The 23,984-nt window shown below is 40.4% G+C and overlaps 1 long non-coding RNA gene across 2 annotated transcripts; it reads left to right on the forward strand.

The window, feature by feature from the left end:
• Positions 1-607: 607 nt before the first annotated feature.
• Positions 608-23,977, forward strand: LOC128483228 (uncharacterized). 2 transcript variants are annotated; one of them, XR_008351052.1, is made up of 3 exons: positions 608-873; positions 23,345-23,492; positions 23,858-23,977. It is a non-coding gene; the product is annotated as an uncharacterized LOC128483228 (long non-coding RNA). The 2 variants fall into 2 exon arrangements; XR_008351051.1 differs by lacking the exon at positions 23,858-23,977 and adding an exon at positions 23,625-23,782.
• Positions 23,978-23,984: the final 7 nt, after the last annotated feature.

Here is a 23,984-nt window from a genome sequence, read left to right on the forward strand (position 1 = left end):
TTGCTTAATCTGCTGATATGGAAGCCGTTAAATGACATTACTATAGATGAAGGGGGGAAGAACTGTGTTGCGAGAGAGCTGGATTTACCATTTAAACAGATGGTTCACTGTCCTTGGTACCCACACTAAAACTAGAGGGAGTGCTTTCTGCGCAAGGGCACCGAGGTGTGAACAGACCCCCCACTTGCACTTGCGAAGCCAGGGCTGGAGCCGATTGGGGGTGAGCGATATGTTCGCCCAAACATATTGTGGCATTAAGCTGGGTGTATGGGGGGTTATGGGGCAAATGCCCCATGCATTTGCAAAGGAGGGGCACCATGACAATGCAAAGGGTCCCTTGGGTATCAGATGCGTTAAAGTGCTTTATAAAGGAGCTTTTAATAACACATGGCAGGACCTTTGCCTCTCATCATGTCACATCTTTTTTTCTGTGCTTCCTGATTGAGCCCCGCCCACAGAAAAAAATTAACATTTGCAAGACGGATACTTGTGTCAACCAATCATCAGGCAACTTTATGACAAACTGACAGGAGGGCGTGGCCTCAAAAAAAACCCTGAATATGCAAAGTGAGCTGTTAAAGCAAGAGGCACCAATCCCAGAGCCCGGGTACAGTAGCCAATGAGGGACGGCTTCCACACACCAATGGCCGCCCTCCTTACATCCCCACTCCAGGAACTGCCTTGGCAGGGGCAGACTGTTTTTCTTGCATGGGTACTTTTTTTTTCTTTTGCAAACTAACCCAGAGGAAATACAGCGCACGGATCTATAGGCATTTACCTTTACATTAACGCCCTTCCTGCATAGATTGGAGAACATATATATTTTTTACACACCCTGCATTTTTAAAAAAAGAAAGAAAAAGTCTAGATAAGGTAGATCTTATTTATTATGCAATTTCGGGTGATTCTTGTGTTGCTTATTATAATGTATTGGTAATTGTTGTTAACCACTGAGTGCCAGAAGGATGTGCAATGCCATGGGGTGCGGGTGGTGGTAGAGCTATACATTGGGTGGAAGGGAGCAGCTGGTTAAAGTTTGCCCCTATATATAAATGCACTGCATGTATATATATATATATATATATATATATATATAATGCTACACTCATATATATATATATATATATATAGTTAGACGGGCTGTAGTCCAGCCTGCGGTTGCCTCTTCTTCCTGTCTTTGCTCGGCATGAAGTTGTGACAGAAGCGCATGGCTGTCAAAACTGACATATGGAAATGCGAGCCAGGACCGTGCAGGAGCTAATGAGCCGCCTCCTTCGGTGGCCTCCTCGGGTGTCTTTCGCTCTCCGCTCTGCCCTTTCATGCCCTTTATATAAATATCTGTGTTCGTGCGTCTGAAGCTGGGTTGGGAAGGTGCGTGGAGATCACACTGACGAAAAAATCGGGGTTTAAACTTTTTTTTAAAAAAAAAAACAACTTTATGAACTCATGTTAAGCGACAACATCGGTTTTAGAATCCTATTGTGTGTGGTTTAACCCGTTGTGCCCCTGCACTATTATGGACAGGGTGAAAATGGCGACCTGGTCACTTTAAGCATTCGTGAGCCCAAGGGGGCGTGGTGACTGCTCACCTGCCTAGCACAGGAAAGCTCGTTTCTGCTTGTGTTAATGCATATATATATATGTGTGATTTTATATATATATATATAGATAGATAGATAGATAGATAGATAAAGATATATATGTGTAGATAAAGATATATATGGTTGTGTGTGTATAATTATGGCTTTGAAATTAATGTATTAACCTAAGGCTTCGGAGCTGGAAAAACCTGCTAGCGTGCTCTGGCAGCATATTTTATGGTGTCTGCAGCTGCCGCAGAAACTCTTGGGTTGCCATTAAACACTTTTTTGGGCCGTCACATTCTATGTTGGCAAGCCAGTATATTCCCTTGGTGTGTGAAAAGCAGAGCCCTCCTAACCTCTTGCTTCAGTCCAAAATGTTACGCTATGCACCATTTGTTACACCCTGTTTGCCCGTTGTACAGCACTGTGGCATATGATGGTGCTATATAAATCAATACACGGTAATATTATGCTTATCTCTCCGTTGCACTTTCCCTCAGAACGCAGTCTTATAAAGAAATGGTTGTTCTGCCAGCCGAGCCCGGCTTTTTGTGATGTGGCCTCCTGCCATTGTACACAAACCAGCGATCCGATCATAACCTTCGACTCTTGGCTAGTAAGGCAGGAAAGCCGGCTTTGGACACCCAGATCTGTTGTGGTGACTAAAGAGTGCTTGGCTACTAAACATCTGCTTGTTAATGTATTCCGCTCTGGCCCCTGTGCAACACTTCCAACGCATTTTAGGGAAATAAATACATTTAAAAGTAAAGTAGAAGCACCGATGCCAGGGCTGATCCAGTTGTTTCTGGTTGTATCGGATTAGTGAAATGTTTTTGTGGTTCTGTCCCTTAAAGAGTTAACAGCTACTGGGATGAAAAGTTATACCATGGCTGCGTTACGGTTTAAAAGGCGGTCCTGGCACTTTAAGGCCGCGTTATGTGTGTGGCCGCCGGCTGGATATGCCCGGCCGCACGTTATGTTTTTATGCTCATGTAGTGGTCCGACGGTTCCGGCTGCTCTGGTGAGTTAGGGGCTCGCTCAGCCGGCAGCCCACCTGGCATTTGCCCAGCGTGCCAGATGGCCAGCTCGGGCCTGTTAAAACGTAAAAAAATTGAAATAGGTGGTCCTGGTTAAAGTGTTCCTTGGTTCAAAATAAAATGCATTAATGGGGAAAAAAATAGAAATTCCGTCAAAATACGTTTCTACCGGGCCGTTATGTTAGTAGGGCAGCAAAACTAAATTTTTTATTTAAATTTTAATATGTCAGATTTTTTGTTTTGTTTTTGCGTCTAATTTAAAATCATTTAAAGTTAATGAATTACAAAAAAATAAAAAAAACACGGCCCAACACGTATTTATTTATTTGTCTGCTTATACGTGAATAAAGATGCTTTTTATGGCCCGTTCTGACGATTTGTGGACAGAAGTCCTGCTTATCTTTTAGATTGGTGTGAACTCTTCTAGTTCTTCTGTCTTCTTTCCTCGTCCGCTTCTCCATGAACCTGGCCCGCAGGGGAGCTTCCGCAGTTTGCCGGTGCCTGCGGGCACATCCTCTACCCCGATCGGAGGAATGAGGAGGTCCCCGTGGCCCCCTCTTTTTGCAGTGCTCAGAGGGGCCGGAATAATGCAAATAAATTCACAGAGAAAGACTCTTCTTTCTCCCCGAATCTGTCTTCATTATTCTGGCGAGAGAAGAAGTGGAGCTGCGGGAAAGCAGACAGGGATGTGGACGGCGGGGAAGGTAGGGAGACATTGAGTGAGAATGTGAGCGAGTGAATGAGGAGGACAACAAATTTGGTTTCCGAATGGAAAAAGTCATCTGAATTTCGTCCAAAACAAAATTTGTTGTCAGAAAAATCGAAAGTCTAGTATTTATGATATCAGAGGAGCGTCTCACTGTACAAGAAAAATAAATAAAAACCCTCATAAAAAAAAGTACCTTAAAAAGGGGAATTTCTTTAAATGGGTGCGGAGCGCATCTCCTGCTTGCCGTGGATAGTATACTCCCCACCTGCCAGTTCTGGCACTGACTTACGTGAGACTTCCAGAGACCCGCTGCATGCGCAGAACGCGCTTCCATTCCTGCCCCTGGGATGTGGGAATCCGACAGCATAGGCCGTGGTGCTGCAGCTTCTCCTAAAAGTGCTCCAGCCATTGTGTGCACTTCTTGTGGTGTCTCCTTGTAATTACCCCCTTGCCCGCACCCATCTATTTTCTGTGAACCTGGTAACGCTGCCGGTGGCGGTCTTTTCAGACCCCCCTGTGCATTTACAGAAAGCTTTACTCACTGCTTAGCGAATAATGCCTGTGTGGGATTTCGGATGTGTCTGCAAATATCATATTATCATTTTTCGCTTAAGATTATAGCCAAATATTTTAGAACCGTGAAATCTTCATTTTGTTAATTTTCATAAATCTCTTTTTCCTCTGGTTTGCAGCCGATTTCATTCTAAGTAGGATATCAATCGATTCTAGCTATTGTCTGAGTCTCACAGTTATTTTTTATCAGAACAGCGTCCGATGGCGTCGGAATGCTGGGAATTTTCGTATTTAGCGAGTAGGAATGTGTCAATCTTATTATAGAACGTTATATTATTATTATTATAGAATATTCAGTCGTGACTCATTTCGAAAAGGTTTGATTTGCTGGTAGGCGATCTCAGTATGAACAGAAACGTGAAAGCGAAATAATCGGATGAATTTGAATGAATCTAATCGGCCCGTGCATAAAATGTACATTTTGAGGATTGATCTTATAGAAGAAAATATTGAGGAAAATATTGAGAAAAATAGAAGTATCCATCTAGAGATAGGAAGGTCTGGGGGGAAAAAAACGGAAAAATTGGGGGGGGGGAAACTTTTTTCCATTTTTTTTTTCTAAAGCCATTTAAAAAAAAAAAATCAGGAAAAATTGAAACAAAATGAACTGAAATATCTTATTTTACAATGATAAATAATATGGCATTCAGACTGTATTACATGAAAGATAAATCCGACTGGCACAAATAATGCCCGTTACTTAACTTTTTGGTTTGCAGTTGTTGCTAATCTGATTGGGTGATTTATTGCTCTCCCCGTCCAATCCATGTAGGAGGATTAGAGATCTATTGGATCTATTGGTTTCTTCATATATTTTGTTACATTTGAAGGAAAGGAGGGGTTACCTATTCTCATGTATAGTTGAAATGTTCTTAACATATACAGACCTTGTTCCATTTGCAACAAAAAAGGCTATACTTTTATTTCAAGCATGATACTTTTATATATACTGAATTCATGTTCCCAATGTAACAAAATAAGTTTTTTAAATTTTTCTGAAAATTTCATTTTTTTTCTGGAAAAAAACCAACTTTTTTTTCCATGGCTTCAAAATTTCTGGGAATTTTACATCTTTATATCAGTGTCATCTTCTTGTCTATTCTGATTAAAAAAAACCCCAAACATCTGTATGCTGAAAATTGTGAAATAAAACAAGGTGCTGTCTAAATGTTTGGATTTAATCAGGTTTAACCCGTTCACTACCGTGGTTTTTTGGTAGCCCAAGTACTGTACGTTTTTTGACATTTTTACCGTATGTAGGTTTAGTTAAGATTCCCCTTTCCTTGTTTGATGTACTCACACAAATTAGACATTCTCTTTTTTCCCCGGAACAAATAAGGTTTTTTATTTGAAACCATAAAAACTTAAAAAAAATAATAATTGTAAGTGCTAGTATTTTAAAAAAAAACAACCAAAAAAAAAACCAAACAAACCTGAAAGTGGCTGAAACTGACCCAAGTTATGCTCAACAACATCCCCTGGTTAAAGCCATACCCCACATCTATCCCTTATAGAGTACCCTATAGGGTAGTATTTGTAGTACTTCTCGCTTAAGGTGTTCCGGCATAGTGAACGGGGGTTCTGCTTTTTGCATGTAGTGCTAGGGCAATGTCAGGACTTTTTCTTTTTTTTAGGCTAGGTTTCCACTTGGGTTTTTGTCCGGCGTTTTTTTCTTGATGAAAAACGCCAGGAAAACTGCCAAGAAAACTGCCGCTGCATTTACCTGCGTTTTGGCGTTTTTTCTGCAGTTTTTTCTGGCGTTTTAGCCTTTCTGTGGAAATTGCTTTTTTTGACCTTAGGCAGTTTTTCCAGCCTTTACAAGTTAGAAGTTTCACCCAGCTAAAAGGGATTAGGATAAATGGCAAGTATCTGCCCCCTCCTGATGTCATTTACTTGGTAGACCCTTTTGTCTCTTTTCTGTGGTTTGTAAGGCATGCTTTATTTCGAATGTCTGCTCCTCTGGGAAGATTGGCCCCAAATGATGGTGCAAATTGTTTGCTGTTGCTTTTGGCACGCAGGATCCGGTCGCGTATGTTTGTTTGTAATGGCATGTTTGTTCCAAATGGTGTAAAATTCAATATGAACCAGTCCAGGACTTTGTTTTGTGTGAAACTGGTTGTTTTCAGCCTATGTCTCGTAGGACACACAGATACTGGGTCCATCCTCTGCATTGTAACTGTGGAAAAAACGCCATAAAAAACGCCAAGGCAATAAACCCACATGGCTTTTTCATGGTGTTTTTTCTCTCCCATAGACTTCTATTGGAGAAAAAAAGCCAAGATTTCTTGCAAAAAACGCCAGAGTGTCAACATGCTGCAGTTTTGAAAAACTGCCACAGAGCCCAAAAAAGCAGAAAAACGCCAAAGAGGACTGAAAAAACGCCAAACAGAAAAACGCCAAGTGGAAATGGCATTTTGCGATTTCCTATTGAATTACAGCTAACATCTGGCTGCATGCGTTTTTCACAAAAAAACGCCAGGTGGCGCTATTGGCGTTTTTATAGGCGTTTTTAGCATAAAAAACCCCAATGGAAACCAAGCCTACCGTGCAATATTGATAGAGACCCCTTTGGGATCTCTCCTGTGTCATGAATGCCATGGATATCACTGAGCTTGCTGTATGTTAATGTGTTCAATCAGCATACCAGGGACTTTATGGCTCTGGTTACCCAGAGCCCATCTTGCGGGATGCGGGGAGGTGGTCCCGCTGCCGGTGGTCCTGCTGATGTCGGCGATGTTAAATGGCTGTACCTGCTACGTTGCGGCAGCTGTTCCCGCTCCCTGCAGTGCACGGTGCTCCTGCGTGATTGCGGGAGGCCGCCATACTTTAACAGGACAAGAAATCTCTTTTGTTAATAGTAATAATAAAGGAAAGACGTTAAATGGCACACGAGATCTGCAGCATGTGTCACCAATTTTATGGTGAGCAATAAGTAGCTTTAAACACCCTTTTTGAAAAGAAAAAAAAGTCACAAATTGTGATGTAGAGTCTCGCATTTCAAGGTAAGTGTTTCCTTTCCTAGATCTTAATTGCCGCATGTGATAGAGGGGAATGCGATTAATCGCCAGTCCCGACAGTTTTTTACCGCCTCTTTAAATCAGTTTCCTTCTTCTTCTTACTTCTAGTTTACGTTGCTGTTGGAGAACTCTAGAGGGTCCTTCAAACATTCTAAAGTACCTTTATTTCCAGTCGTAAACAGCCCGTGCCCTCTGCACAAACATCTTGCAAAAGGCAACGGTGCGGACATCTGAACCGACCAGATCTTCTTATTATTTCTCGACAATTTGAAGGACTTCATTAATGAAGGGCATGTGGGGAGGGATTCTTACTTTTAAACAGAGGAAGGATTTTTTTTTAGTTTTAGAATATTTTTGAATATTTTATATATATATATTTTTTATTATTATTATTATTATAATTTTTTTTGCATTATTATTATTTTTTTTTACTTAAACACGTTACTCCTCTGCCCCCTGTCAGAAGTCTGTTAGAAGGCCAGCGAGCCATTAATGTACCAGGTGGAAGCCAGAACCAAGACATCGGACCAGCTTATCTCTGGAGCACGTTCATGGTTCGGCTTTTCTTTTGATCTTTGATCCCCCCGGATCCTTTTCTCTGTTTAGTTTTACCGTTTTCAGTATTTCCTGAGCCCATAATTCCACGGGTTATATATTTGTGATTCTCGGGTGGAACACCTGCCCAGTTTTCATCCGAACTTCAATGTCTCCTTTGCTTCAGTTCCTGGACAATGTGGTCGGCCCCGGATCTGATAATAGACGTATTACCTACCTGCCCCAAGAAATGGAAAAAAAAAAATCCACTCCGGTAAAACCGATTTCCGACATAACGGGAAATTCCACATCGAGTCTACTTGTAAAGTGTTCTAATATTCTTATTGTAACACATCTGTCGTTTTTAGTACCTTTTTATTCACCTTACTAGCCGTAGCTCTCGCTATCGCTCACCGCAGACTTCGCTACCGCTATGACTGTAGTCATCGCAGCCAACGTACGTAAGCCGCTTGGATTTGGTTGAAGGCTTTGATACTAAGTGACTTGAAACAAAACTTCTCTGTCATTGTTTGAATCAAAAAATTACAGATCGAGTTATTAGTCAGAAAATCTCCAGGGTGTTTTTTTTTTGCCATCAGCCTTTTTATTGTTTGGGTGTGATCAAAATAAGCAGATTCCGGTCTAAAATCGGGGCATGCTTTTTTATTTCTGTGTGATGTAAGGAAAGCGGTTTCTTCATTGGGGGAGGGGGGGTTTCTTGTGCGATGTATCGGATCATATGAACGGTGAGCAGATAAAATCCAAAGTCAGGGCCGGACTGACAACGCGGTCATGCCACTTTAAGGACCAAATGACGTAAGTGCCGCCGACGGCTGTGTATGAGCCGCCGCGCTTTGTTTTTTAGCTCACACATCGTGCAGCCAGTTTTATCCAGTTGGGGGCCACACGCTGCAGCTCTCTACCTGTGGCAGGTGGCCAGCCGTGGCCTCTCCTATGTAGTATAAAGCTAGTGGGATTATCACCATACCTGAAACTAAGACCCAGAAAATCACGGTTGTTGGCTCTTTCTAATGTATTGCGACAATGATGAGTTGAAACTTCAGCTCTCCTGCAAACATAAACCACAGTAATCAAATATCCTATAGATTATAATCAACAACACAAGAACAAGAATTTCACGGCAGATATTAACCCTGTCAGCCCTAACCACGATTCCCGATAGCCCTATGCCTATCCCAGGCATGTTTACATTCCCTTACTGTGTTAATCTGTACCACCTATGCTGGGAGGCTGTTTCACTTATCTACCACCCTCTCTGTAAATTTAAAACTTCCTTACATTACTTGTAAACCTCTGGCTCTCCTTTGAAATATTAAACCCTTTTCAAGTATTTAAATATTTCTAGCATATCTCCTCTCTCAATTTTTTCCCCCAAGTGCCTTTAATCCTTCCTGAAACCATTCCCTGAATTGGGTAAGAAAAAAATGTATTTGGTCATTTATAATTAATAATTAAGGAATCATGCTAATGTTGTCATTTAAAAAGAAAAAACAACGACTTTTAATTCTTAATTGACCCGGCACTCGGTTAGCAATATGTAGATTTGCATTTCTCAGTTAGGGTTTGGTATCAATTACTTTATATTTTCGTATTTAATATACGAAAGATTATTTTATTAACTAAAGTTATTTATTTTGTGGTACGGTCCAGACTTTAAATGAGTCCCTGTTTACTGACGCCTTCCGTGTGTCTTCTAAAAGAAGCAAGTGTAAATGTATGAAAGTAAACTTGTGGAGTAGGAACCTGATTACTTTAATCACAAGGGCCAGCGATATAAATATAAATTTTATATTTTCCATAGATCAGCAGAGAAGCCCGCCCCCCCCCCGTTTATAATATGATGGGCGCCCCCAAACCGAGTGATCATCGCCCGTGTTGGGGCGTGTTGTGTGGATTGGATCTGACCCCAGAATTTGGTTTTAATTAGTAAGTAGTTCTAGAATGTGTTTTCTGTGGAAACACCACACTTTATTTTCGTTAAACAAATTCAGGATCTCGGTCTGTGAGATGGAGGCTCGCCGGACAGGTTTTACCGGCGGGATTTGCTGTTGGCTTGATAGTTCTGACGGCGCCGGCAGGGCTGCGGTGTTGCATCATTTGTGTCTTTAGCTCGGGGGTTCTGTATTGAGGAGCCCCCCAAATGCACGCAGTGTATCAGATTATTGCCCCCTTACTGGAACCTTTAATGGTTGGCATCTGGTGCACCAGGCAAATATTGGCTAGTGGGCAAATTATTGTGGTCCTGCTCTCCGTGTTATCTGTTGTCTTGTTTGTGTCCTCTATTCCGCTGCCATAATTTGCTCCTATAAAATGCAGGGCCCTATAGCCAGGCGGGGATTGCCGCTTAGGGCCCACACCGTGCCATCGAGCACCGATTGGAATGGGAAAAGCGATGGCCTGGAAGATAAAAAGTCTCCTTTCTATAATAAAAGGGAATTCGCAGGCAATATCCGTCCATCTGCCTGCAGTCATAAACCTCCCCTCAGTGACAAATATCCGTATCCTGCGCCGTATCTCACACGTTCTTATATTCTTTATATTCTTTATTTCTTGTTATTACTGTATAATACTCACAGCTGTAATTCTGGTATTATATACCTGCAAAGCCAAGTTATTCCTCCTTGTAGCAGAGCCAAGATACATCCGAGATCTAAACCAAGGTACTCATTAAGAGTCTTCAGATTTAGGGGAAAAAAACGTGCTGATGAGATGGCTGATGAGAAAGTGTCTACGGTTCTGTGTTTTTCTCTATTTGCTTCTGATTAATTATATTCATTGTGGATTAGGGCCTAGGGGGTCTTTTCTTGGATTGTGTCCTCAGAACGAGTGGTCCGCATACACTTCTGTTATTTTGTCAGGCAGAGGCTTACTGCATGTGATGGATACCCTGGCATATTTTGGGCACATGACATAATTATATATATTGTTTTATGTATGTATTTTACATTTTGAGTTGGTAAAATATATTAAGTGTTGCTTATTGTATTATTTTTTTTAATGAGGTCAAATAGTTACAATGGATATTTAATTTATTGCCACATAAAATAGATATAGGTAATCATAAGTATATATTGGGGAAAAAGGGCAAACAATAAACCCATATATTGAACCCTTATTTTTTTATTATTTTTTAATGTTGCGGTAATGTCATATATTGTGTTTTGCTTTTAAATATTTTTTTCTAATATACTCTAACCCTTTGTAATCACATGCATGTTATAAAGTATAAGACCTCGTCATAAATTTACATACAATGTTGTATGTATATGTAATCAGAGTAAAAAGAGTATTGGTTCAGACCTGATAAAGAGAGGATAACTCTCAAAAGCATGTCTTTTAAATATTATGTTCGTCCAATAAAAAAGTATCACCGCAAACTCTGCAATACTCTGTTCTGACATCGTGTCTACTGGACTAATACGGCCTAACTAATTTACATATATATATATATTGTGCCCCACGGACGCCTCCTGTGACAGGGAAATGTCTCTGTAACAGCACAGCACATAGAGGTATGTCCAGCATTCTTAATGGACGTACTATTACGTCGTGTATATTATGGGCAATCCCTTAGGCCAGTGGGGGCCACAAGCAGATGTGTCATCTGCTCATGTGGATTTGCTACCTTCATGAATTGGAATACGGGGCTAAATGAATCTGAAGTCATATTGTGGCGTGACGTGTAGGTAGAACTAAGCAAGTTCTGGTGCTTTCCCCAAAAGCTTGATCATTAATGAACTGTTTGTGACATGAAGTGTTTCACACACAGACACGTATTTACTATTATTATAAATGCTTCTACTTATCGATGATCGAATGGCTGAAGAAAAAGTTCTCGGATACGTTTATTTTATATGCAGAACTACTGCGTTTTTGTTCTGTCAAAAGTGTTTTCTTAGTGGGCTTTATTCACTTAACTGGGAGTAGGCAGGAGCGGCAATTCACTAATTATACGCATTATGAATGGTCATCCTCGGCAGTGATTGAGCTGGCCCTGCGGGATTACTGATTTAGGTACGCTGTATGGGAGGCCGCCCAAGCGCTCAGAGGGTGTGAAATGAATATACGTCGTGTATATTATGGGCAATCCCTTAGGCCAGTGGGGGCCACAAGCAGATGTGTCATCTGCTCATGTGGATTTGCTACCTTCATGCATTGGAATCCCACCGAAGCTGACCATATATTGAATTTTTCATATTTAGAGCAGACATTATAGCCTCGCTGATTTCTTATCAACCAAATTATAAGTGCGCGTTTTTGTTGAATTACGTTGCTATATAATGAAGCTAAAATTTCTAAATGCTATATGATATTTTAAGACCCCACACGCCTCGGGTCTCGCTTCTTCTGTCTCCATTTAACCCAACATTCAGCTGGGTTTTGCTATAGAAATAAAAGATCATAGCGTATAACATCTGCAGCAGAGTAGTATTTTTCATTTTGGAGGATAGACTCAATTCTATTTTCAATTTAACTACTTCTTTGCCAGCGAATAATGTTTTCGCGTTCTTCTGTGTGGGTCTGTATTGTGTGTCGCTCTTCTGGCGCCCGTGCGGTTAATGACACATTTTTAATTGCCAGCAAGTCGTGGCGCTTTATAGGAAGATACAGAAGGAAGTCGTCTAATTTTGGTTCTGTGGCTTCTTTAACGATCACCAGTTCTACGCGTTGACGCGGCAGGTGAGGAAGCCGTTTTCTTCTCTTAGGTCTTTGTGAGCGACAGACGCCGGACAACCAGAAAATAATCCGCGGCATGCAGGCTTTAACATCGAAAGCGTGGAACCGGTGCCAAAACGCCCAACATGACTTAAACCGATAACTTTACTCAGAACCAAACTCGCCCATTCAACATTCTGTCACCCTTTCTCTCCTCTTCTTCTTATCTTTGATTTATATAGCGCCAACATTTCCCGCAGCGCTTCCTACAGTCCTTACATTCAAAGGGGCTGACAAAACTAGAACTGACAGAGTAAGAAGTACCGATACATTAGAGGGGCCTGCTCACTATTATTTAGTTACTGCTAATACAGCACAGCGAAGAGGCAAGATGGCATTTAATGGAGACAGCCAGCCGTTGGCTCATGTTCTTGGCTGTTATAATTCTCAGCCTAGCTTTTGATCAACAACATCCTGGCTGACAGTATTGGGAGTTGCAGTTTTTGTTGGTCTGGGGGTATATGGGATAGTTAATGTGCACACGGGGCTAAATGAATCTGAAGTCATATTGTGGCGTGACGTGTAGGTAGAACTAAGCAAGTTCTGGTGCTTTCCCCAAAAGCTTGATCATTAATGAACTGTTTGTGACATGAAGTGTTTCACACACAGACACGTATTTACTATTATTATAAATGCTTCTACTTATCGATGATCGAATGGCTGAAGAAAAAGTTCTCGGATACGTTTATTTTATATGCAGAACTACTGCGTTTTTGTTCTGTCAAAAGTGTTTTCTTAGTGGGCTTTATTCACTTAACTGGGAGTAGGCAGGAGCGGCAATTCACTAATTATACGCATTATGAATGGTCATCCTCGGCAGTGATTGAGCTGGCCCTGCGGGATTACTGATTTAGGTACGCTGTATGGGAGGCCGCCCAAGCGCTCAGAGGGTGTGAAATGAACAGTCGCTGAAGACACGGCTTGTCTAGTTGTACCTGCGGGGTTCTAGGCTTACGCTAGGTCACCAGATACAAATGGCACTTTATGGATTGCTTCACTAAAGCAAAAAGTAAGGTTTGCCATTTCCCGTGAGGGCACCGGTAATCATCCTGCGCTTTCTGGTCTCCGCTGTGATGTGTGCATTGTTACAGAATAAATGATGTATGGAGCCACGAGCGATCCAGCTGCTTGTATCTTATATCTATTAGCTAACCTGGAGTAATAGTAAATCATTACTCAATACTAGTCCCTGGGTTTAAGCCGGAGTGTCCAGGCTGCTGGTGGTGTAATGGTGTGGGGGACATTTTCTTAGCACAATTTGGGCCCCTTAGTACCAATCGAGCATCGTTTAAACGCGTCAGCATTATTGCTGACCATGTCCATCTCTTTATGACCACAGTTTACCCATCTTCTGATAATGCATCATGTCACAAAGCTCACATTATCTCAACCTGGTTTCTTGAACATGAACTCCAGTCACCAGATCTCAATCCAACAGAGCACCTTTGGGATGCGGTGGAACGGGAATCTGCAGCAACTGCGTGTTGCCATCATGTCCATATGGACCAAAGTCTCTGAGGGATGAGCAGGGAATGCAGTCAGACTCTAGAATCTATCGCTTTCTGGAAGCTCAGAGCTGTATGTGTGTGAATCACATGACGCTCCCAGGAATGACCGCAAAACAGGTCTAAGATTCTAAGAATTGGCTTGTACTCTTAAGCCATAAGAAAAAAAAAACAGTAACCAATGCATAGATATCCTTAAACAACCCCACGAGGGATACTTTGAGAAGTTAAAAGCACATAGGCCCATAAGATTTTGTTTCAGGCTTCACAGAAGAAACATCCAGATGGAAAGGTTAAGGAGTTCCAAAAAGAACAAATAAAACACAAATAGAAATAAAATGAAATGGATATTGTGTATTTATTGTAATTATTTTACTTAATAAAAAAAAAAAGTTTGTAAATAAAATATAAAATAAGAGGCTTTGTGTCATTGGGCAGGACGCTTCTCATGCCTAGACGTAATGCGTCTTCTCAAAAAATAACACCGTGACCTCTAATGAGGCAAGTATCCGGAGAACCTGTGTGTTCGGTGCCAATAAAGCCTTCCCCTACACTTCATTGTTGGGCTCTTTACCTAGCTTTTTGGCTCTTTGCCTATAAACATGCCCTGATCCCAGAACCGCCTGACTACCAGTATGATTTTGGATATTCATCGTGATACTGGTCGGAGACCTCCAGGACTTTTGTACCATAGTATCTTCCTACCTCCTCCTGGGATTCTCCTGTTTCCAGGGCATGGGCTCCTCTCCACTTCTTGGGTATTTTCTTTCCAGGACGCACATTTTGCAGGTTGCCAACAAGCACATGTGCGTTGCTACCTAATAAATTCCTGTTTTGGGGTGCTGTTTGGGACCCAAAAACAAAACGGTGGTTAAAATCACAAGATAAGCTCTTGTCTAGTGTGTGAAATATCCAAATCATGACGGGTTAAAGAAGCATAATGGGGAATGAAAGTTGCCCCCTGCTTGCATCGAGTTCCTCGCTGTATTCTGAGGAAGCATTCTAGCGCACGCATGTATCCGCCACAAACAAACTATCTCCATTCAAGTGACAGAGCATTCTATTTTGAGTGTGCTGGAGTAAATATAGCTTTGGCTACTTAAGGGGTCACAACTGAGAAGAAACCATAACTAAATCTAACACTGAAAGTGTTACATAATTACATCAATGAATATAAAAAACAAAACCATGAATGATATATTGTGTATAGGGTTACTTATAAATATATTATTATTGTCATTATTATTTTTTTATTTTTGAAAGATGTTTTAGCATCATAATATTATATTATGCAGAGGTATACTATAAATCTACCCTTTTTATTAATGCAACCCTCTGTGTCGCCGTTTAGTGAATAAACCCCTCTGTGTAGTTCTTCGTTTGGGGATGCAGGGTGTCCTGCTCACAAAACCTATTCTAATAACAAGAGAACAGACATTTCCAGGCACGTCTTTCTTCAGGGCATAGAAGCTATTTCAGAATAAATTATCTACTTTATGATTCATTACATTACAACCCAACCCATACATCTCTCAAAGAGTTTGTTATTCATACAGCTTTGTAGGTCCACAAACGCATCCAGATGGCACCCAACCAGTGAAACATGGACGCCCCATCCATAAAAGTCTTACTTTACTGTAATTGTCATCCTTGCTGAAATCCGGTGCCTTCGTTATCCTGAAAGCTAACATAATCCTTTGCCCTACATACCAACTTCTACATCTGCTCAAAACACGGGAGACGGGGTAACTGGAGACCCTTTACCGGAAAATTAGCTTTAATCACAAAATATGTATTTCCGAGCCCATTAGGCTAATTAACTCGACTGAGGATGGTTTTAGAAACCCGTTATACAGATATTTATTTATATAAATAAGCTCATTTTATTTATTTGCATATAAATCTGGATAAAAGGTATATTAAGTTCCTAGTTTTATCTTAAAATTCATATCTCTGGATTGGGTTTATATTTTTTTGTATCATGAAGCATGCAATGTTTTGCGCATGTATTGCTGTGTTTTTACACTGAAACTGGTAGATCATTTAGCAAAACACGTAAAAAAATATTTTTATTTATTGATTTTTAAAGCGCCATTCTGTTAATTCTGCAGCGTAATACAATGTGTAAACAAGACATTACAAATAGTGCATCGCATGACTATTTTCACTTACAGGAGGGCACAATATTCGTCCTATAAATTGTAAGCAAAAATACTTTAATATTTATATATTTTTTATTTTTATTTGTTGATTTATTTTACTGTTGAGAAAAGGTTGACTCATTGCTTTAAAATCCCCCCCCCCCCAAAAAAGTAAATTGGATGAGCTAAAAATATAAAAGCATACGTATGGTTATATGTTTTTTAAGACAAGATTTCAAATCTATTTTATATTTCGAAATTATACCATTACTATAATATTTACTATTTGATTAGTTTTATTTTGTATTAGGTATTTTATATTAGGTTTATTTTGTTTTCATTTAAAAATTATTCTTAGCTTGGAAAAAATAATGTATTACGGATGAATTTGTGCATCTCCATGAAGCCACAGCCTCATTATTTATTGGATTACTTCATTTGAGTGAATTTTTGGGATTACATATCTTTCCTAAATATTGATTGAATAAAACATTGCAAATCATCTGGGATAAGAAGGCGACTCAGGCACTTTGAAGCCAGCGGCCGCCTAATAGCACGAGACTCATATTTATACAAGGTATTCATGGCGGTAGAGTCATTTACCCCTTAAGGACAATTGAAAACAATGCATTTTGAGCCCGTACATGTACAGGCTTTGTCATTAAGGGGTTAAGCTTGATCTGTAGGGGTTGGCTTAAGCCAATTATGTGGTCACGGCCCAATACTTTTATAAGAGAGGTACTGGGTGGAATCCCTCCCCATTTTTTAATTGGGATCTTTTCTGCAAGGTGTGTATTTCACAAGACTGATCTACTGATTTATTCTCACCTTAAATGACACAAAACTGAAACACGCTGGCCTTTCTTTACCACACTGACCATTCTCAACCCAACTGGCATGCACTGATACAGACCAGTTTGCCACACCAATCTAAAACCCAAAGAAACTGACTACGCTTAATCATATCAACAGCTCTCAACCACAGCAATGAAAACACATATTACTATCAGTCAAACTAATGCACATGTTGTTCTTTACAAAAAAAAACCAAAAAAAACCACACCATTCTCAGCCACATTCATGCACACACACCATTCTCAGCCACATTCATGCACACATACACACAGGGTGGCTTGATCAACTTCCCTAAACACTCATTTTTCCATTTTATAGCCATTTTGAAGACTGGCTTCCCAGTTACTGATAGGACTTCTCTGATTTAAGCTGCAAATTCAGCTGGATCTAGCATTGCGCATGCGGTGTGCTTTGCCTTTATTTTGTGGGTGCGGTGAGAGCAATAACTGCAAGATTGTCCCATAGTCTGTGCTTATTGTACTATGGAGAGCTCAAATTTAATTTTCTAACTTACAGAGGAACACAAATGCAAAATATTCTTTTATATTGTTGGCATATAAATACATAGAAATATAAGTAGTACCCTGTATTTTTTTGAGTGTGTGAGCAGTATGATGTTCCAGCGCCAGCACAATTTACTGTTATAGAAGCCAACTTTTGGTACGTTTCTGTTACTTCTGCGAGTGAGTGATTTTGGACCTTGTTCACTCTTATCTCTGGTGAATATGGCTTTTTCTGTTATTGAATTAAATTGCAGTGCACCCATCCAAAATGTCTTTAATCTCTTGATATTTCAGATATAGTTGTTTAAATTGCTACACCAAGAATAGCCGTTCTTGTACGTTGGTGTACTTGCTTCAATTATCATTATAACACATGAAATAGGTTTTATAGTAAAATGGTAAACTGGAGCTGATGAACCATGCATGTTAATGTACACTTTAATATGCATTCTTCCACAAGGGGGGGGGGATAACACACTTACATGGGCTAGAGACTGCAGCCCTGCAGCTGCCCTCCTCCTCTAGTCATTCTTGCCCCTGATTGGCTGGTGATGTCTCCTGCACGCACAAAAGTTAGGGGTGGGGGAAGGGGCACAACCCCCCCCCCCATGCATTTGACCACATTTATTGCAAAAAAAAAATACCGGCCATGCTAATTTCCATACTTAATTATATATGCGTGATGTCACAGAAACATAATGTGCACCTACCCAACATATTTCCTGTCACAGAAACATAATGTGCACCTACCTTAGTTACATAAGGCCTTTTCCGAGTCCACAGGCAGCGAGCTTGCACAGGCCGGCCGGTCTGCGGACGCTGCCAGACTCCAGAGCGCTGGAGGAAGTGATGTCATGAAATTAAACATCACTTCCCCCAGCGCTCAGCCTCCGCCAATCACGGTGTCGCATGGCTGGAGTGTCCCTTTAATGTTCCATATCACCGTTTTAAATAGCCACCTGACATTATATAGCCATTTACAATATATCATTTTAGTAAGACGATTGAACATAAGCAAGGACATACAGTATATACTACTTATATCGCAAGTGAATATTGTAATGGGGCCACTTATACCAAATCAGCTGCTTAAAGGGCAGCTGTCACATTACAATGTTCGCTGTTCATATGCAGTCATAAAATAAATACCTGGTTCTCCTTGAGCATAACCCCTATATACAGTAATCCTGAGAGGTATTGACTAAATAAATAATATACCTGACACTACACACTAATATACTTAAAAAAGGCAAAGTGCCTTTTTTGGAATGTGTCCCACACCCTGGTGTTTTTTTTTTTTTTAAAAAATATCTAAAAATACAAATGCCTCTGTTTCTTCAGGTGTCACTGCCATTGGCAGCACTCTTCTGCTGTTAATGTATACGTAGTACTGTTGTGCGGCTGCGCAGACACGTGGGGAGGAGCTGAATTAAATTCTCCCTTCGATGCTGAGTTTAGAATCCTGCTATGACCTCGTGGTGCAACTGGCACACTGACCCCCTAAACGTGCTAAGGCACCATCACACCTAAAGCAGCAAGGCTTAGCTGGACTGTTAGCCTAGAAACACTCCTGGGTGTGTGTGTGGGTGTGTGTTATTTTTGATTAGTAAGACTTGGTAACTTTCATTTTTGTGAAGCGAGGCTGACCTACATACAAATGTAGCTGATTTGGAACAGGTGGTATTACCTCTGCCCATGGAAACATCCGTGGAAAATGAATACATTATGCAAGGGATCCGGCTTCGGGAGAAGATTTATATCTTATTTGGATTTATCAGGATTTGGTGTCTACCCAGAGTCTTGTATTGCATCACGAATGAGGACAAATAATTCTCAGTTATGTTTGTAGAATTAGCAGACAGATCCATCTGCTTCTACAGTAGACGGTCAGATCTAACTAAAGTATCAGTCCTTATAATTCAGTATTAATAGTAAAATAAATAGTATGCGTTATCTATACTAGTGAGTCTGGATTTGCCAGGATAGGGGAACATGACCATTTGGCTACAATGTCTTATCTCCCGTGTTACAGAGTATCTTCCAGGTTGGAATTGTCTGCTGCCGTTACTAGCATTGATTTCCAAGGGAGCTGCATAGAGCATGCACAGGGAGTGTACTTAAGTATGCTTACTGCTTTCAGTAGCTGTAGCTGGGGGCGGGGGGAATGATACAAAAAAGTCCACAACATTTAGGAGCACGGGGGTCTGCTCATCAATTTCGTCATTTTACAGTTTCCAGATTCTTGGTTTTTTTTGGGGGGGGGAATCTGGGGTACTCGCAGTTATGTTCCCACTCCCTACAATTCAGTACAGTAAATGCGGTAGTGTGGGCACTGCTGAGATCAATGATTAGTCTAATCCCCCAAATTCACCTGAACCAATCACTTATATGTAATTTATTAGAAGATAGGTGTGCAGAGAGAGCGAGTTGTGGTAAGTCACACTTGCATATGTAGATAGATGGAAGGAAGTGCAGGGTGAATCATGAAGCCGCTGTCCCAATTTAGTCGTTAAGTCCACATTTTCAAGTCTCTATACAAACAGTTAAATACTTAAAGATTTTACAGTAGAATAGGGAAGTTAATTTTGATGTATGTGTTCATTTTCCCCCCAGAACTGATCACTGGGGTACTACAAGTGATACTAGAACTGCCCTTGAGACATATTCACATTGTCCCTACTTGACCCAGTGGTGCCTACTTCCTAGGTTAGCCATCACACTGATGGACCTGGCTTCACAGTCTGCCTCGGTGCCAAGAATGCGAACGTATGCTTCATTCAGCAGCTGGGGTCCCGGTTACCAACCATTTCTCTAAATAGAGAGATATAGAGAGATATTTGTGCAAAGCTTATGATCCTTGGCAAGAAAAACCAAACATATTTGACGGAAGATAAGAACCATCCAGTCTGCCCATTCTTCTGATGTAATACTCAGATCTTAATCAGTCCTTGGTCGTGTCCTGGATTCAGCATAACTTTATGTCTATCCCATGCATGTTTAATCCCCCTTTCTAGCATCCTCTTGATGTTGATGCTCCAGAATTGTTGAGTTTTTTTCACCTCGCTCAAATTCTTAATTATTTAATAGTTTTTAAAAATCCCGGGACGCACCTAATTTAGTTTGTGCTACAATCCATATTTGCACGTTTTGCTGTCGGTAATTTTAATTTACTGGCTTCCAGGACTCCTCGCTCACAGTCTTGTCTCTCCGTTACAATCCTTCAAATAGTCATTGTGGCTTTTGGGATGTTAAGACTCTCAGCGCAGATAAGACCTGTTTAGTTACAAAGCCCCACATGACAGGATATAGCAGAGGTAGAACTCAACAGGAAATGAATAAAAAAGAGATTCTGCTTCTATAGCGTCTCGTTAGACGTCAAAGAACAAACCGTCTTATGCACACCGGGTCAGCTTCAGTCTTCTCCTCACTTCTAAGCGTTTGGCAGTTCGTGGTAGCTTAATGCTTAATACATTGCAGCACATGTAACATGTCGCAGTGGAAGTTCTAAGTCATTGCTACATGGCGCACAATTTTGTTTTTGGGAACAGCTTTCAAAAGGCTTTGGACACCAAGGACCAGCTTTCAATTTGTTCCATGTGCAGTCATCAAAAATAAGTAGAAAGGAAAAGTAACAAAGTTACCCAAACATTACGTTCCTTCCTGTAATTACACTTCTTTTTCCTTTTTTTTGTCTAATCCTGAAAACCATATCGAATTATCCTGGAGACCACCTGTGGTCCTTGGGTCACAAGCTGATTACATGTGTGTGTGTGTATATATATATATATACATGCACACACACACCCCAGTAGACTTGTAGTAGACCTGCTTGGTAGGTAAGTGGGTGACTTGACTTTCCACACGACACTCTTCAGAAAGAGTGTAATTTCAGTTGTATCTCTTGAAGTTGGTAATTGTTGGTAATTTAGTTAAAATTATCAATTAATCCATACATCGGCTATCAGTTTGAATAGCACTGCATATATATTATAACTCCTGGAAGTAGAACTCATCTGCTTGTTTATGAAGAGGTCATATATCTGCGGTATTACTTTGTTTCTTTTGGCTGTAACATTTCCTTGGGTTCCGCCTTGCGGGGCCAAGTATATAATGAGGAAGCTGAGGATGTTTTCTTCAAAAATATGCCTTCCGCATGAAACCCACTGTTTGAGGAACTCAGTAAACACAACAAGACTTCAGAATGTAAATTGTAGCCTTCATGTCACCTTTTAAGAACTGTATTCTTCTAATTAGATCGCCCTATTTGCAACAATAAATCTAGAATTTTCAGGAAAAAAAAGAATTCACAATGGCAGCGATAGTTTAAAAACCACAGTGTGAGAAATGAAGCCTTTTTATGCCCTGATCTATGGATCTGGGATATGTAACCGTCTAATTCTGGTCATTCCACAAGTAAACGCGTGTGCGGGGGTTTTGGCGGTTGTGAGCTGGGGTTGTATAGCCACAGAGTCTGAGGGTTGGAAACCCCACACAAGGTTGAATTTCTTTAGAAATTACAGTCCTTTTTATTAAAGGTCTGACAAACAAAACATAAAACAAAGAAAAGCCTTGCTCTCTGAGCACTATCATTTGAAACTGACTATAGTTGGACGTCTTACCCGCTGCCGACAAAATGAAGCAGCAGACCTTTTTCTTCTCTACTTCGGGAATAGTTCAGCGGACTCTCGTGGAGAGAAATGCCGCCTCCCTCACTGCTTGTGTCCTCTCTCCTGAATCCCTCACAGGGAACTTTGTAGCCACCTCCTGCTGCAAGTAAACTGTGGAGTCGACCTCTGGTTCTCCCTTCTCTCCAAAACGCTCCACCCCAGGGACCCAAACTCAACCACAGAATTTACTTTATTCTGACCGTAATAAAACATTCTCTCTCGGGTTATCAAACAACACAATAGACTGCAGTATTTTCTGTGAAATATAGACACCATCAACCACCAAGCACAGTATAGACATGCATAGGGGAAGACAAACTCCACAAGCTAAAATGTCACTGCTAGTCCTCAACTTTCATAAGTATTTGTTTATACAGTTGTAGTTTTCAGTGTTATTCAACACAAGAATTGCCACGCAGCCCAGTTCCTGGTACTCGTGTGGGAGTCCCGTTTGCCCAGCGTGAGGGTAATGAGATGTCCTGGTAGGATTTACGACCCACACGCTGCCATGAATAGCTTGATAAGACAACCGAGAGAGGCCGTTTCCAGAATGCCGGCAGCCTCCTAGAAATAGAACAGATATAATAGTGGACCAATATAATTTATCACATGGAAGTCGGTCTAATTTTTCAACCTTCTTCTAACACATTGACTTATTATCCAAATCTTTAAATGTTTTACTAAAAGTTATGTTGCAGGTTATTTTAAGTATACGCAATGTGAAATTCAGCTAAAAAAAACTTTACTTTAGGGTTCTTCAGACTGCTTCCGGACCCAACACAGAGTTGCACGGGTTGTGGCACGGCTCACGCTGAATCTTAGGTGGCCCCACAGCAACTAATCAGGCTTATTTTATAATGTTTTGGTAGTTTAGTATTCAAAATACCCAGTTTCATTTTACTTCACCACATGATCATATTAGCAACCACCTATGATATTTCTTGAGGAGCTACTAATTATTTTATTAAGTTAGTTATTAAAAGTAAAGTTTTGCTTATTTTTTTTTGGTATATTATATAAAAAAAGATAATGTTTTTATCCATTGGCCTTCAATCATATTTTAATCCAGATTATTTTGAGGTAGTATTTCATTCTTACCTCGTTCTCTGGGGCCAAGAAAAGCCATGACTTTCATGATTTCTGCATTAAAGAAATTTAAATTGTATAAATCCAAATTGACTCTATTATGCCTCAATATCTTCCACTGGGATTTAATGGCCAAAAAAGCATTATTACAAATGCCTTTCCCCACGCAGGTTTTCCTTAGAACCTGCCCAGTTTTGACCTACTAAAGAACATGTTTCCTTACCTATTACTTGATTTAATCATCAGTGGAATATTTAGGAAGCTCTCTCTAAATCCACCAAAACGTTGAAAAAAGAAAGAGTTTACTCATGTTGACTAAATATTTACCGCGACAGGTTTCTGTCATGAAGCGGGCGAAAAGGATATTTGTTAACCTATATTTTTCTTTTTTCTCTAGAATTGTGTTCAAGCTGCTCAAGCTGGATAAATATGCAGTCTGTCCACACTTAAACCTGGAACAGGTCTAACAATACACTTGGAGAGATGGTTCTTCACATTTTTGAATACAGTTTAACAAAGAATCTAATCTCGGGGCTCATTGAAAGGTAAGTTTCTTTCCATCAACATCTCTGCCTATCTCTTTTTTTTATAATAAATAATGTAATTTTGTGTATGTGCACAATGCACCCCCTAAGAGTTCTAAATTAAGAAAATATTATATTAATGGTGTTTTGCAGTAATTTGTACATTGTGTGTAGTTCCAGCCACTGACCGAATGGTAAGCCAAAGATGTCCATGGGACCTCCCAGTGGTCGGTGGTGGCACGTAGGTCCGACATGCTACACAACTAGTCAGCGGTAAAACAGTAGGTGCTACATAGCCTACTCAGAAAGATTTCCTGTATAAAAAAAAAAAAAGCAAAAAGTAACAAAAATACTAAAACTTTAGATTTTTTTTTTATCTACTGCAGGTTGATGAGTTCTTCACAAGACGATCACATTTCGTATTTGCCTGTCTGAAGATTATTACAATTACTGGTACACCAAGCCATATAAATGGGCACACTAAATACCTAAACGCTAGGTCACCCTGCAGTT

Source organism: Spea bombifrons, chromosome 3 (genome assembly GCF_027358695.1).
Source record: "Spea bombifrons isolate aSpeBom1 chromosome 3, aSpeBom1.2.pri, whole genome shotgun sequence".
Taxonomy (NCBI): domain Eukaryota; kingdom Metazoa; phylum Chordata; class Amphibia; order Anura; family Pelobatidae; genus Spea; species Spea bombifrons.